Raw genomic sequence first — 15,291 nt, forward strand, 5'->3', positions numbered from 1 at the left:
TAGGAGTGAGCTGGAGTCGGCTTGGACTGGACTGTCCTCCAGTTATCAGCCATAACTCCATACATTTCTTGATCTGTATGCATTACCATCATGGTCACCCCAACACTGGTCCTCAGTCCATGCTTGTTGATGATGCACTTTGTTTTTCCAGTTTGTATTTTAAATCTTGTGGTTTTGCACCTTCTGTGTTGCATTTTATGTGTGTTAATATCCTGTTTGTTAAAAAAACATTTTTTCTCCCCCGTTCAAAAATAATAATAATTGCTTAGTGATTTGGTACCAAAAGCAGGAGTGGGTACAAAACACAGAAGACATGCAACTATTCAATTTACGTGTCATCTCTGTTTTGGATCCACTCTTGTTTTTTTGGCATTAGCAATACTGATGGATTACTGACCAAATGCTGACGGAGTGAAGGCGGATGCTCCACAGACAGGATCTGTTTTTTGTGGGTTATTGTTCTGACGGATCAGAAGAAGGGCAAAAAAATCAATGACGTCAACACAAACTTATACACACCTTTTTTTGAAAGGCCCCAGAGGCTGCAACACCTAAACAAGAGGCATCACTAACCAAACACTTCCATGAAGACCAAGGAACTCTCCAGACAAGTAAGGGACAATGTTGTTGAGAAGTACAAGTCAGGGTTAGGTTATAAAAAAAATATCCAAATCTTTGATGTTCCCCAGGAGCACCATCAAATCTATCATAACCAAATGGAAAGAACAAGACGCAACAGCAAATCTGACAAGAGACGGCCGCCCACCAAAACTCACGGACCAGGCAAGGAGGGCGTTAATCAGAGAGACAGAACAGAGACCTAAGGTAACCCTGGAGGAGCTGCGGAGTTCCACAGCAGAGACTGGAGTATCTGTACATAGGACGACAATAAGCCGTATGCTCCATAGAGTTGGGCTTTATGGCAGAGTGGCCAGAAGAAAGCCATTACTTTCAGCTAAAAACAAAAAAATCACGTCGTGAGTTTGCGAAAAGGCATGTGGGAGACTCCCAAAATGTATGGAGGAAGATGCTCTGGTCTGATGAAAGTAAAATTGAACTTTTCGGCCATCAAAGAAAACGCTATGTCTGGCACAAACCCAACACATCCCATCACCCAAAGCACACCATCCCCACAGTGAAACATGGTGATGGCAGCATCATGCTGTGGGGATGTTTTTCAGCAGCCGGGACTGGGAAACTGGTCAGAGTTAAGGGAAAGATGGATGGTGCTAAATACAGGGATATTCTTGAGCAAAACCTGTACCACTCTGTGCAAGATTTGAGGCTAGGATGGAGGTTCACCTTGATTTTAGCTGTTGGAAATCAAGTCAGGAGTGAAATCAGTGAAACCTGTTTTACTTTCAACTGCATTCTCTGAAATCCCGATTTCTAACAGGTATATCTTCAGATATAATGGATATAATATTGTGATTCTGATATTGTCTGAAGGCTTGAAATACTAGCTTTCAAACAAGACCAGGCCCATATCTCGCAATATACTACCAATGTTTTACAGACAAAAATCTCTTTTAACTGTCACTGTTGCATTTACTAACCATTGGTGTGCTTACTTGACAAAGGGGTTGGTCCTACTCCGAAACACATTGTTTTTACCAGCCCTTCCGCCTTCATTCTGGTTTGCTTCGGGCAAACCCTGCGCAGCTGAACACTTAGTAGGTGTTTTACGGCAGAATAAAAGCACTTTTTCTGGACATGGAATAAAGACAAAGTACAGACAGGTTGGATGGGAATGTGTTTGCAATCTTTGGTGAGGTAATGCTGTTAGTTATATAGGTGAAAATGATATGACAGATTCACTTTAAAGGGATTATAAGCTTGAACCAGCCCTGTACATGGATCCAGAGATCTCCCCATTAATTGCTCTGCTAGATTTATATCAAGCAGAAGGCTCAATGGCAGTGTCTATTCTGCTGCAGCTAAGGGGGCGTGTCTCAGCTCTCCCTATCACAGCTCAGGAGGCAGTTGAAGGACGAAGCTGAGCATGTGCGGCCTTCTCAGTGAGGAGGACAAAGAAATAAGAAAAAGTATAATCAGCAGGTGGAGCTATACAGATCCATTCTATTGAATAACTCAGTGGCTATGCCAAATTTTTTATTACATGCAATTACAAAAGTATTCAGATGCAGGTGCTGGTTTAAAAAGTATAAGATATTTTTTGTGGGATGCATGGTTTGCAGGAGGATACAACAAATTAATAAGAGGCTCGGGATCCTGAACATAAATTTGTCACATACTCCAGCAACTCAGAGGAATCAAGAGGGGTACATAAAACACTGGTCTTGATAAATATCCCCCAGTTTTTTATTGCAGTTATAAAATAATATTAGTAATCAGTACGAGCTGTTCACAATTTTCCTAAGTGTTCTTTCTGAGGTGAGCACATTTCTCAAATTTCGATCCAGGTCTGAAAAAATTCGACCCAAATTGAAGGTGGCCCAGTTGCCTGGAATAGCCTCTCTCTATTTCCTCTCAAGGCTCGGACTGGCCCACAGGGGTACAGGTGGATGCCCCGGTGAGCCCCTGAGCAAGGTGGGCCCCTAGTCTCCAACCCCCTACACAAGTGCCACATAACACAGTAGACTTACTGCACTACGTACATATATTCAATGTACAGAACCTCAACCAGACAGATAGCTGAGATGACTTCTAGGTATAGAGGAAATCTAGCTAGTATCCTCTTTTCCCCAGGACCTACCTTCGCAAAGATGCTGCAGGGACCCCTATATTCAATCATCAGGTAGCATCTTGCTGCTGTGTGAGCAGGTAATATTTGAATGTATCCGTATGGTGAGCCCCCAAAATAGATTTTTGTGGTGTGCCCTAGGCTACCCAATCCGACACTGTTCCTCTCTATCTTCTCTCTCCTCTTTCCTCTCTATCTTGTCTTTCTCCTTTTTCTCATTCCCCTGTCTCTCCTTCTCTCCATCTTAATTCTCCTAAATTGAATCACAAAATTCAGGTTCTTTAGAATAAAAACGTTTTGGAAAATTCGGGTTTACATTTTAGAATCGATTCACTCATCTCTACATACAAACCAAAGGTGATATATGGGACTAAACATACTTCATGTGCATCCAATGTTATGCAGAAGCATTCTGTTGGAGTCCATCTGAAATGAGAAAGTTGTGGCATGTTCCATGGTATTACTGAGGTAGAGCATAGTATCCAGGGCTGGATATCTCCTACATGATGATTCTGCAAAGCAGACCAGGAGAGGCCACAGACAGCAGGTGGCCTCTTTGTAAGAACAATACACTGTATGAACCCCTTGAATCTAATAACAAAAAATAGGAACCTACGTTAATGGTGGTAATGGGCCTCTTGTTCTATTGGGCTGCACTGCACCCGCACAAGTTATACATTTACATGTCTTCCCCTGTTAAGGACTCTATATGTCTCCTAATGGCCTCGGTTGAATACATTTTAACCATGTAATATAATGAACACGATTTCAAAAGTTTACAAAAGTTTTTTTTTTTCTTTTCTAATTTCTCAGAGTCTGTTAGTAGCAACTTTTCACATTTACAGCTAGCAGAATTCTTGAAGAGTAACACCTTTATTCTTCTAGTAGGATATTATTCTCACTTTGCTAGTCCTGAGCAGGTGGCGCCTTACAATGTTCAGTTCAGAGCCGCATGGCATCATCGCACTCTGTGTGCCAGCAGAATGCAGAACAATCCAGTAATTGCTCATTTACATACATTATAATATGACTCACAGTACTATTGTATGTGAGCGGAAGATACTTTTGTAGTAGCGAATGACAACATTTCAGTTGAGGGTAATGATATAAAAAGCGATATAACCTGCAAAAGCATGTTGGTTTTGACAGCATTGCTTAAATCTCTACCTTTAATACAATTTCCTTTATAGATCCAGCATTCTGTGCTGATTACATTTTTTATTATATATTGATGATGAGCGAACCCGATTCAGTCAGCTCAATAGTTTAATTTCATTAAAACCTCTATCTCTGTACATGCAGTAAAATGTATTGGCTCCTTTGAGTCTGTATAAAGATGGCATGCACTGTTATTTTGAGTAGTGGCACATGGATAAATGTATTTCATAACATTGTCACAAACATGTCAAAATCATTAACGAACCCGGGTTCCGATTTGTGATTTGAACAGAGAGACATCCTTCTTTTTTTTTTTTTTTTTTTTTTTTAAAACCTCAAATTTCGACATAGGCTTATTACCAGCACAACACCCAATAGCATTCTGCTGCTAACCAATTGCACAGTATTTATTTTTTTTTTTTTTAAAGTGTTGTATAATAGTAAAAACATTTTCAGCAGTAACTAAAATTTTATACGAGTGAAGCTAAATGCAAATTACACTGTAGACAGAAATATTACCACTTTGATGCATCATTATAATGGTGGTGGAATGAAATGATCGCATTACCAATTTGCAACTTGTGTCTTAACAGTAAAGAAAGGTCTTTTTAGAACCTATGTTTTTAAGTGCAAATAGCACAGTAGGCAGAAATATTAAGGGTCTTTCCTGCATCATTATATTAGTGGCTTTTGGGGGAATAATCCCATTATAGTTTTGCAACATGTGCAAAGAAAGGTCCTTTTTGAACCTATGTTTTAAAACGCAAACAACACCATGTGCAGAAATCTTACCGGCCTTTTCTGCATCATTATATTGGTGAGTTTGGGGGGAAATAATCATATTACAAGTTTGCAACATGTCTTAAAGCTAGTTTCACACCTCCACTGTGAAACTCCAACATGCTGTTTCGGCAGACAAACGAAGAATCATCCGGAAACAAACTGCAGCATGCAGTGGTGTGTGTTCGGCCGACTTTCCGCTTGCCTGCCATAATAGCATACAGATCTCCGTATACATAATGGGGCTGGCAGACATTCCATCCACATCTGCCAATGCCGGATCCGTTGAACTCTGAGAGGCTGTTTTCTGCTGGAATTTACACCATAGGTGTGAAGGTAGCCTAACAGTGAACCTGCATTTTTTTTTTTACTTTTTTGAACTTGCATTTTTAAATGCAAATAGCACAGTAGGCAGAAATTGTATGGGACTTTCCTGCATTGTTATATTGGTGGTTGTGGTGGGGGGGGGAGCAATCACATAACGAGTTTGCAACACGTGTCTTAATAGTTAAGAAAGGTCTTTTTCGAACCTGTGTTCTTAAACAAAAAGAACACACAAATGTTATCAACACCAATACCGCAATATTCCCAAAGTAAATTGTTAATAGCAGTGAGTGTGGTTATAGAAGGGGAAGGACATTTAATCTGTCTTTAAATTACAGGAAAAACATTTGCAATTTTGCTGCAACCATTGTGTGACTTTGCAATAAACCCTTGACTTTTCATTTAGGAAATTTGTGAGTTTTCATTAGCCTCATAATAAAATATCTAGAACACTGAAACAACTTCAAAACGAAAAACCTAGGCCTTCTTCTCCCAGAGCCAGAATGTTGGTAGTAGCAGCAACAAACCATACAGTAGTAGTAGTAGTGGTAGTAGTGGTAGGCTACAGTACTCCCTGTTTTCCAAAAGGTGCAAAATTATTATTCAGGATGGTGGAGGAGATTGTAGACTGGGTGGCTCACTCTTCCTCTCAGTCACAATAGGATGACGTGGAGGTCACCTCTGAGTCTTACACCATGCCTAAGAGGCAACAAAACCTCATCATGTGCTATGGAAGATCGTCAAGAGATTCACGCTGTTGATGATTTTTGTGAGAGCAGTGAGCATTTGAACTGCCATGAGGAGGAATTTTAGGGGGAGATGGGGGACCCCATGCATAACTGTGTTGGTGGTAGGGGCAGTGGTAGCGACAGTGGCACTCTGGGCAAATACAAAGCAGTGAATCGGGATGGTGGCCAAGGAACCAATCATGAGATATCAAAGTGGCAGGGAGGCTAAGAACTATGAAGATAATTGTGTATTGGACAGGCTTGGGATTCAGATCAGGGTGCTGGGGTGAAGGAGAAGACATCAGAAGAGAAGGGTAGTGGCCGCGATGACAATAAAGAGTGGAGACAATGTACAGCCGAAACCTCCAAAAGAACTTCCAGGCCCAGGTCTACTTTTAAAGTGGTCAGCTCCAGGACTGGTGATGCTGCTGATACTGTGGACACAGGCCTAGGCAAAGCTTGGCTGCCTCTAGCTCTGTACTCGCAACTCCTGCATGGCATTTTTTGTACCACAAGGTGGCACACAAAACCACAGTTGTGTGAAAGATCTACAAGATTAAAATGAACAGTGGATGTTAAAACATAAAAATAGGTACCAGGGCTCTATTGTAGCATATGTGATGGCATAATAGGACCATCATCTAATGCATTGTGGACAATCTCTTTAAAAGTGAACTTTTTAAGAGGGAGGAAGCTTAGCTCTGAACAAATTCCCCTGTTTGCTGTGAAACTGTTCTAACCGCTATCTGCATTAGTCAGGGCTTAGAGAACACAAATTTAATTGTTTGCTTCTGAACATAGTTCCCAGCAAGGAATGGATGGCAAAGGTTGGCAAGGAACAGAGCTAATCACCCTGTTCCTTCCCTCTTGGTAGGAATGGGCTGGCCCTGCTCCCTGCCAAGAGGAGGACGTTCCTGTCCAGATCTAGAGAGGAGAGCAAGCAACCTGCAGAGCTCCTGCTCCTGATACAGATTCTCCAGAGAGAACCAACAAAACTTTTTTCAACTAAAATCTTGTGACTCCAGACAGCAGAGTGAACAGCTAACATCAGCATTGAAGACAATGCTGCTAGGTGAGGGATTAACGCCAAGCCACCTATCATCAGACTACCACTAGGTCAGTATCACCTAAGTGCTAAATTTCCACCATCCAACCTGCCTCCATATCATTATTGGTGCCAGAGAGAATTTGCATTTGAAGCCTGCTGCTACTGTATGTATTTAAAGTTCTAATCTGCACTTAGTAAAAGAGACTTTGTGATGTTTCCTCATTTTTCAGTATTACATTTCCACTGCACTGATCACCAGGGAGCAACAGCCTGAGGACATACACTGTGACACAACACATCAACAGGGCCACTGTCACTCCCATCATCTACATCGGCTCCTCGGGGGGTCGTTGTATTAGCTCCCACTAGTGGGAGCTGCATGCAGGAATAATTTTATCATTTATTAAGTGTGGAAAACAAATGCCAATCCAGCACAACACCTTTATCCTCTTAAAAACACTAGCTGCAGTATTTTGGACTTCAAGAGACAGACATTTTTTTTTTTTTAAATCCATACAATTTTTTTCTTTATTTTTATGTCAGTGTATACATTTTTCTTTCTTTTTGCTGGAAATGTATTTTAGTGGCATCATTTAGCATTACCATTGAGGTAATTCGTATGTATTGTAAAGTTTTATGTGATTTTTGAATTTTTTCACCCTGGCTGTGACTCTCTCTGCTGCGATTGGACAGCACTACAGCCAGGGAGAAGGAGACGCCCACGGAGAAAGACTCAGTCTCCTCCTCATTGCTCCGATGCTCAGTATTAGCATACTGAACGGGAGAAATCCGGCGGGGCACAGCAAGGCATAGGAGGCATATTTCAAAAGATCAAACAGGGTGGCAGCATCACCCCGCAAGTACAGATATATATATATTAAGGAGATGGGGTACTGTAGAGGTCACTAATAAAGGGGCGACCACTGTGGAGGTTGCTGTTAAAGGAGAGGGCACTTTGGATGTTAGGCTGAGTTCACACGGGCGTTGCGGGAAAAGGTGCGGGTGCGTTGCGGGAACATGCGCAATTTTTCTGCGCGAGTGCAAAACATTGTAATGCGTTTTGCACTCACGTTTTGCACTTGGGATCGGTGTTCTGTAGATTGTATTATTTTCCCTTATAACATGGTTATAAGGGAAAATAATAGCATTCTGAATACAGAATGCATAGTAAAATAGCGCTGGAGGGGTTAAAAAAAATAAAAAATAATTTAACTCACCTTAATCCACTTGCTCGCACAGCCCGGCATCTCTTCTGTCTTCATCTTAGCTGTGTGCAGGAAAAGGACCTGTGGTGACGTCACTCCGGTCATCACATGATCCGTCACATGATCTTTTACCATGGTGATGGATCATGTGATGACCGGAGTGACGTCACCACAGGTCCTTTTCCTGCACACAGCTAAGATGAAGACAGAAGAGATGCCGGGCTACGCGAGCAAGTGGATTAAGGTGAGTTAAATTATTATAATTTTTTTTTAACCCCTCCAGCGATATTGTACTATGCATTCTGTATTCAGAATGCTATTATTTTCCCTTATAACCATGTTATAAGGGAAAATAATAATGATCGGGTCTCTATCCCGATCGTCTCCTAGCAACCGTGCGTGAAAATCGTACAGCATCCGCACTTGCTTGCGGATGCTTGGGATTTTCACGCAGCCCCATTCACTTCTATGGGGCCTGCGTTGCGTGGAAAACGCAGAATATAGAGCATGCTGCGATTTTCACGCAACGCACAAGTGATGCGTGAAAATCACCGCTCATGTGCACAGCCCCATAGAAATGAATGGGTCCAGATTCAGTGCTGGTGCAATGCGTTCACCTCCCGCATTGCACCCGCGCAGAATACTCGCCCGTGTGAACTCAGCCTTACTGTTAAGGGGGCAGGCCGCTGTGGAGGTCACTGTTAAAGGGACGGGGTACTGTAAATGTCACTGTTATTGTGGATACTGTTGATATCTTGACAGACACAAACATTAAATGAAATAGATGAAATATACGATGTATATATGCGAAGCCGGGTCCTTCTGCTAGTTCAGAATAAGCGCCATATTTATGAAGAACCTTTTGCACGTTAGATATACTTATGCTATGAAACTGGGTGGGGTGGGGAAGACCATATCATGAGATTTTTTGTACAGCCCTGGCTGTAGACGTAAACTGTTAATACTGAGCATGAAAATATGTAAATGTTAGCCACCGCACAGAATGATAGATATGAATCTGTGCATTTGTCCAAAATTAAATACTAGGGTCTATGCCAGGAACACAAATTTCTTGGAACAGGCGTTAAAAAGTGAAACCCAGAGATGTTTGGCTATTACTGCCTGTTCTTGTTGATATAAATCACACATTTTAATTATTTGTAGTGTTTATCAGAAGCAGCCTGTCCTAAACAATCTATCTATCTATCTATCTATCTATCTATCTATGTATTACATAAGAAAAAACAGCAGCACAATCACAATGATGCAAGGTGCAATCCCTCTGGGCCCCAAGGCCAAGGGTCCACTGCGAGTGTATGGCGAATAGGGTTTTGGACCCGGTTTATTGCCCAGCTACTGTACGTTTTAGCCCAGCACAGTGAAGTCTATCTATCTATCTATGATCTATCACAGCTGGATTTCTGGGTAAACTTGCTTAGTTACCCTGAGGTAAACCTCAGGTAATTTGATTAATTCTGCAGTCTGCAAATGCAATATGTATTAGTTCTGTTAGAAACATTTACAATACATTTTGTTGTTTTTAAATAGGTTTTCTGAGATTTTCATATTGATGAACTATCCTCAGGATCGGCAGAGGTCCATCTTTTAGCAAACCCCACTGATCAGCTGTTTAAGGAAGCCGTGCCACTCACCTGAGTTCCGATGAGCAGTGCGGTCTCCTTACAGCTAACCAAGCACTGACAGCGTGACAGCTCAGCCCCATTCACTTTGCTGTATGTTTGGGGTCATTGCAGAATAAATTACATTTTACGTTATTAACGCTGAAAGCATTTTTCTGCAGTATTTTTTCCATACCTGCATAGAACTCTTGCACAGTACTGTATATTCCTGTATTATGTGATAATTCCATCACACAGCACCAAAGAGTTATAGTAAATTTAGGCCAAATCTGTCCAATAGTAAATGTCTTTTAATCTGAGGTAAAAAGTACTTAAAATAAATCCCGAACTTCTTTCTAACCTAGAAATACAGGATCAGTGATGGCCAGTTCGCAGTGTTCGCCGACGAACACATGCAATCTGCCATCTTTATTCCCAAGCGCTCGGAACTGCCTTCTCCCGGTGACCGCATGTGTTTCAGAGCGGCTCGCGGTGCAGGCACAGGTAAGGACTTACCTCTGCATCGCCTGGCTTGGGAATAAAGATGGCAGATCGCATGTGTTCATCGGCGAACACTGCGAACTGGCCATCACTGTACAGGATAACCAGAAGCAATAATAAAGATTTTCTGTAACTTAAAAAAAAAAAGAAAAATTGATTAGATACTTCTAATCATGAGGGACAAATCCTTACAGTCCTGTTAACCAATTTCCCTGCTATGGCTGTCATATATTTAACATGCCAATAATTTAGATCAGTGACTGCCTTCCTCCAGTGTCAGCTGCAACAGGAGCTTCTCTTATAGATCAGCTCTCCATCTGCTTCGCAGAGGGAGACCCCACTCTATGAGATCTATCAGCCCCAACAGAATATATAGAAAGAGCTTGTCTTAACAAGACAAGCCTTGAAAGGGGGTTACTTGATAAGAGTATAGATGACCTGTCCTTGAGATAAGCCATCAATATCAGATTGGTGGGGATTCAACTCTTGGCACTTGGTCTGTCCATCATCTACTTGAAGGGTCTGAGGTTCTTAAAGAGGTTTTTGAGGAGTTCTGTATTGATGGCCTATCCTGGTATTCTGTGAGGAGGCTACAGCCTCTTCGAAGAGATGTTCAGTGGTGAAGTCGGAAGTCAGACATTCACAGATCAGATATTGATGGCTAATCCTGAGGATACACCATCAGTATTGAACTCCTAGACGACCCCTTTGATCGAGTGCTAGGGCCTTTTCATTATCACTGGTCATCTACCAACATGAAATACATTCATTTGAATGGGACAAAGCTGCAATATCCTGCACCACTACTATTAAGTAGACAACATGTGGGTAGATGGATCCAAATAAACAATGAAGAGGCCTCAACCAGGGGCATAACTATAGGGGAAGCAGGGGAAGCGGCTGCTTTGGGGCCCTGACCCAGAAGGGGGCCCATCCAGGAAGAGGAGGACTAAAAGATTTTGTCAGGGCCCCCTCAACAGTATTACACAATGAATTTATATACAGTGACAGTATAGACAGTGTAGAAAATGGAATGGAACAGCTGCCGGGCCTGGTCTGAGAGAGCGATCTTTACTAGCCACAGGAATGGGGGCGGCATGAATGGAAGGGGTTGCAAAAAAACTACTGGGGGAGGGGGGCCCCATTCAAAAATTTGCTGTGGGGCCCAGTCATTTCTAGCTAAGCAACTGGCCTCAACAATCACATAAGTACCACAGATTTTTCAAACAGTTAAACAGCAGGGTGTCAAGAGTCAGACCCCACTGATCTGATATTGATGGCTATCCTGGGTAAAACCTGAATATCTGATAATAGAGTATAAGAGTGCCAAGAAACTAAGATCACCTTCAAGGAACATGAATATAACCATGAATGTATCTGTGATTATTTCACACCTTGACTGTGGATGAGAGAACAGAGACAATAAATGGAATCTGCAGCTTTGAAAACTAAAACTATAACATGCCTCAGCATGACGAGCAGATCAAAGACAATGGAGAGACGCTGAAGGATGCTTCTAACATCAGTATTGTTCTAGGACAATACACAGAGAATCGCTTCCTCTCTACTGCTGTGTGAGGTTTTTCTCTTTCTTAGACATTTTTTAGATAGCAATTATTACTTGTAGTGTTGGGCAAGCATGCTCGGCTGAACACCATTTTGACACGGCCGAAAACCGCAATGTGCCGAGCATCGCGATGCTCGAATCTCCTCCCCGCACGTTTGTTGGCTACTACACAGCCAATAAATGTGTGGGAAAGTACAGGCCCTCACTGTAATGCCGTAGCCACGTTGGTTACTGGCATTACAGTGATTGGCTGGCTGGAACGCGTCATCGGGTGCTATATAGCACCCAATGACATGTGGTTCGGCTCAGTCTTAGTCAGGGTGAGCTGCAGCAGAAGTGTAGCAGAAGAGCTGCAGCAGATAGTGTAGGGACAGGAATAGTTTTTTTTTAGGCAGGATTTAGTGTTGAAAGGTGTTAGTGACCCAAAATTCAGTTTAAAAACTATTGTTTTATCTGGCTGCAATATATATTATTAGTGCAACCTGCGCTTAATTGCGTGCAATTGTTTGGCCACTGCTACATCTGTTGTGTTGCATTTGCGCATCCTAAATATCTGTGACATTCAGTGCAATTGTTTGGCCTCTGCTGACAGTGACATTACCTGCCCTACATCTCCTTTATGACGTTTGCGCATCCTAAATATCTGTGACATTCAGTGTAATTTTTTCTTAGCCGCTGGTGACAGCGACATTACCTGCGCTACATCTCCTGTATCTAACTAACTAATGCCAAACAAGGCAATGAAAACCTATCTTGACCCGGGTATCACTTAAAACTTCACTTTTAATTTCTGAATATACTAAAAACTAAATGTGTGGTTGGTGAATGATTGACTTACTTATCTTTAATAGTTTTCTACAACTCAAAACCTAATCATTAAAATTACAGTCTCCGCTTAACAGGAAGGAACTAGATATGTGACACAGAGGGGGATAGGGAGAGTGCACTATCTCCCACCCTCTCACTAGTGAAGCACAGTGTCGCCAACTGTGTAAATTGATCGTGGCTTTACACTGCTGAACTGGCAGTGCAAAGCAGAGGGGACTAATGCTACGTCAACCCTCTATAAGGGAGAACAATTGGCTCCCATACACACAGCTAGGCGTCACAGTCTAGGCAGACACTGGTGAATGTGTATCAAGACTGATTGATGTATAACTGTGCTGTTTGTTAATCCTTTCGGACAGACACAGTTACTGAACTCTGAGAGAGGAGACCGCTCATTAAAACAAAAAACTGCCCCCGACATGTTTCGCCAGATAACTGGCTTCTTCAGGGGAAATGGGCAGCGATGGGTGTAGCCACTAAAACGGAGGGTTAAATACTGCTGGGAACTGATTGACAGGACGCTCGTCCACTTATAGTGGTAGTAAAACATAGATTTTAACCTGTCACTTTGTAAAAGGATCCGGGGTCAGGGCAAAATCATCCGCCAGTGTCAGGCGCCTCCCGATGACATCATCGGGCAGGGCCGTACACTTGAAAGACGCGCCGGCACTTAGACTAGAACGAGCTCACATTTGTGCCGTGCGCATGTGCTGCGCCGATACAGACTGCGCATATACTTAGCCAAAAAACAACTCAAGCTGTGTCGAGGCCAAGCATCGGATATGCGCATGCGCTGCGCAACAGTAAGGTGGATAGACACTTCAAATGTATAATAGCAGTCCCTACTATTCTATCTAAAAACAGAGGCGGACGATTGCTCTAGTACAGTTAACATTTGGTCTAGTTGAAGCTATTAAAAGTATCCAAAAAATCTATAGAAAAAGGGGAGGGAGGAGTATAAAGATAAACATCTAATTATTAAATTTATTAATAAATGTTGACGATTCACTATGATGTCAAAAAAGCATCTGTAACTAGAGAATTGTGGCAATAAGACAATAAAGATGAATATAAGTGCCATCTTTATGAATTTTAGACCATTACTGTAGGACCCTGGATCCTATCTCTAGATGGTAACCTCAGTGTGTGTAGCTTATTTGAATAATCAATTATCTCCCCATAGTATCTATTAAATCCCTCATAAACGGTTGTGAATAGACAATACCGTCCTAGTGGCGTACCCAAGGGTTTCAGAAGCTGCAGAATGACAGTCCAAAAGATGTATGTCAGAATGAGTATATAATACAGTAATAGGCATATTGATAGTAGGACTGCAAACATTGAGAATACCAACGTGAATAAAACCTCTCCCTATACTTTTTAAAGAAAGGCTGTGAAGGCAAAACCTTCATTGAGACCATTGGGGCTAAGGCTATCAAGCCTATAGATCCACCTGGTCTCTTCCTGTAAAAGGATGGCATCCAGGTCTCCTCTCCGGGCACCTAAGGTTTTCTTACAAATACCCCAGAATTTCTAGCTACTAGAGAGGGGTCGTTGATCCAGGGAGTTATTCTGATTGCCTGATTCGAGTCGGGAAGGAATTTTTTATTCCCCTAAAGTGGGGAAAATTGGCTTCTACCTCACAGTTTTTTTTTTTTTTGCCTTCCTCTGGATCAACTTGCAGGATAACAGGCCGAACTGGATGGACAAATGTCTTTTTTCGGCCTTATGTACTATGTTACTATGTAATAAAGCTCTCTACAGACCCCTCAGTAGTAATAAGGCCCCCATAGTGCTCTTAGTAGAAAAATTGCAGATCTATAAGTCCCTCTTATAGAGCCCCCAGTAATAATAAGAATGCCTAATGTCCCCTGGATTTAAAATGCCCCCACATTGCCCCCAGTATTTATAATGCCCCCTACTGTTATAATGCTCACCCTGAAGTGTCCCAGTATTTATATTGCCCCCTACTGTTATAATGCTAGCCCTGAAGCGCCTCCAGTATTTATAATGCCCCCTGCAGTGCCCCCTGTAGTTATATTCCTCCGTTTACTGTCCTCAAAAATTATAATTCCTCAGCCCCTCCAAAATATAGTCCCATGTAAATAGCATCACACCATCTCTCCTACCCCCTCCAATATACAGTCCCACATAAATAACATCACCCACTCCCCAGCTGCTTTCAACATACTGTCCCAAGTAAAGAACATCACCCCCTCAATATTCAGTCACATGTAAATAACATCACTCCCTCCCCCAGACACCTTCTACATACAGTCCCATATAAATAAAATCACCCCCTCTCCAGCCACCTCCAACATGCAGTCTCATGTAAATAACATTACCCCTCAACATTCAGTGCCATGTAACATCATTTCCTCCCACAGCTGCCTTCAACATATACTCCCATGTAAAAAACCTCAACCTGCTCCAGCCACCTCCAACATGCATTACCATGTAAATAACACCACGCCTCAACTTTCACTCCCATGTAAATAACATCACTCCACACCACTGTCCTATCTAAATAGCTTCCCTCCCTTCAGCCCTAACATACAGTCCCAGTTAAATTACTACAACTCCCAACATTGCTCTGCTTCTCACACTGAGTAATCTACCCCTTCACTTATCTCTCTTCATGTAGCAGACCTCACCACGGCTTCTTCCCAGGACTTCTCTTCACTGCTGAGCCGTCCTCTCCTGCACTGGTCACATGACGGTGACATCATCACAGGTCCTTTTCAGCTACTGTATTCAGAACTGACCTGTAATCAGGTCCTTCAGATCTTGGAGAGCATTAAATTAAATTGTATTGCCGTCCTGAGGATG

Source organism: Bufo bufo, chromosome 1, assembly GCF_905171765.1.
Source record: "Bufo bufo chromosome 1, aBufBuf1.1, whole genome shotgun sequence".
Lineage (NCBI taxonomy): Eukaryota > Metazoa > Chordata > Amphibia > Anura > Bufonidae > Bufo > Bufo bufo.